Below are 1,949 nucleotides of genomic sequence, written 5' to 3'. Positions count from 1 at the left end.
TTTAGTGAGTTGGTCACACCGCAGGTAAAGGGTCCATAGCCAGATAGTAAATGGGTGACCAACAGGAAGAGGAGTGCAAGGAAGGTAGTGCAGGGGTCCCCTGCGGTCATCCCCCTGCAAAACAGATACACCGCTTTGGGTATTGTTGAGGGGGATGACTCATTAGGGGAGAGCAGCAGCAGCCAAGTTCATGGCACCATGGGTGGCTCTGCTGCACAGGAGGGCAGGAAAAAGAGTGGGAGAGCGATAGTGATAGGGGATTCAATTGTAAGTGGAATAGATAGGCGTTTCTGCGGCCACAACCGAGACTCCAGGATGGTATGTTGCCTCCCTGGTGCAAGTGTCAAGGATGTCTCGGAGCGGCTGCAGGACATTCTGAAAAGGGAAGGTGAACAGCCAGCTGTCGTGGTGCATATAGGTAAAAAACAGGATGAGGTCCTACGAGACGAATTTAGGAAGCTAGGAGCTAAATTAAAAAGTAGGACTTCAAAAGTAGTAATCTCAGGATTGCTACCAGTGCCACATGCTAGTCAGAGTAGGAATCGCAGGACAGCTCAGATGAATACGTGGCTTGAGGAGTGGTGCAAAAGGGAGGGATTCAAATTCCTGGGACATTGTAACCGGTTCTGGGGGAGGTGGGACCAGTACAAACACGACGGTCTGCACCTGGGCAGGACTCGAACCAATGTCCTAGGGGGAGTATTTGCTAGTGCTGTTGGGGAGGAGTTAAACTAACATGGCAGGGGGATGGGAACCTATGCAGGGAGTCAGAGGGAAATAAAATGGAGGCAGAAGCAAAAGATAGAAAGGAGAATAGTAAAAGTGGAGGGCAGAGAAACCCAAGGCAAAAAACAAAAAGGGCCATATTACAGCAAAATTCTAAAGGGGCAAAGTGTGTTAAAAAGACAAGCCTGAAGGCTCTGTGCCTCAATGCGAGGAGTATTCGGAATAAAGTGGGTGAATTAACTGCGCAGATAGCAGTTATCGGATATGATGTAATTGGCATCACGGAGACATGGCTCCAGAGTGACCAAGGCTGGGAACTCAACATTCAGGGGTATTCAACATTTAGGAAGGATAGCCAGAGAGGAAAAGGAGGTGGGGTGGCGTTGCTGGTTAAAGAGGAAATTAATGCAATAGTAAGGAAGGACATTAGCTTGGATGATGTGGAATCTGTATGGGTGGAGCTGCGGAATACCAAAGGGCAGAAAACGCTAGTGGGAGTTGTGTACAGACCACCAAACTGTAGTAGTGATGTTGGGTACAGCATCAAACAAGAAATAAGGGATGTGTGCAATAAAGGTACAGCAGTTATCATGGGCGACTTTAATCTACATATTGATTGGGCTAACCAAACTGGTAGCAATGCGGTGGAGGAAGATTTCCTGGAGTGTATTAGGGATGGTTTTCGAGACCAATATGTCAAGGAGCCAACTAGAGAGCTGGCCATCCTAGACTGGGTGATGTGTAATGAGAAGGTACTAATTAGAAATCTTGTTGTGCAAGGCCCCTTGGGGAAGTGTGACCATAATATGGTAGAATTCTTTATTAAGATGGAGAGTGACACATTTAATTCGGAAACTAGGGTCCTGAACTTAAGGAAAGGTAACTTCGACGGTTGAGGCGTGAATTGGCTAGAATAGACTGGCAAATGATACTTAAAGGGTTGACGGTGGATAAGCAATGTCAAACATTTAAAGATTACATGGATGAGCTTCAGCAATTGTACATCCCTGTCTTGAGTAAAAATAAAACTGGGAAGGTGGCTCAGCCATGGCTAACAAAGGAAATTAAGGATAGTGTTAAAGCCAAGGAAAAGGCATATAAATTGGCTAGAAAAAGCAACAAACTTGAGGACTGGGAGAAATTTAGAATTCAACAGAGGAGGACTAAGGGTTTAATTAAGAGGGGGAAAATAGAGTACGAGAGGAAACTTGCAGGGAACTTAA

This window comes from Pristiophorus japonicus, chromosome 4, assembly GCF_044704955.1.
Source record: "Pristiophorus japonicus isolate sPriJap1 chromosome 4, sPriJap1.hap1, whole genome shotgun sequence".
NCBI lineage: Eukaryota > Metazoa > Chordata > Chondrichthyes > Pristiophoridae > Pristiophorus > Pristiophorus japonicus.
The sequence above is the reverse complement of the archived record's forward strand: the minus strand, read 5'-3'. Positions refer to the sequence as shown.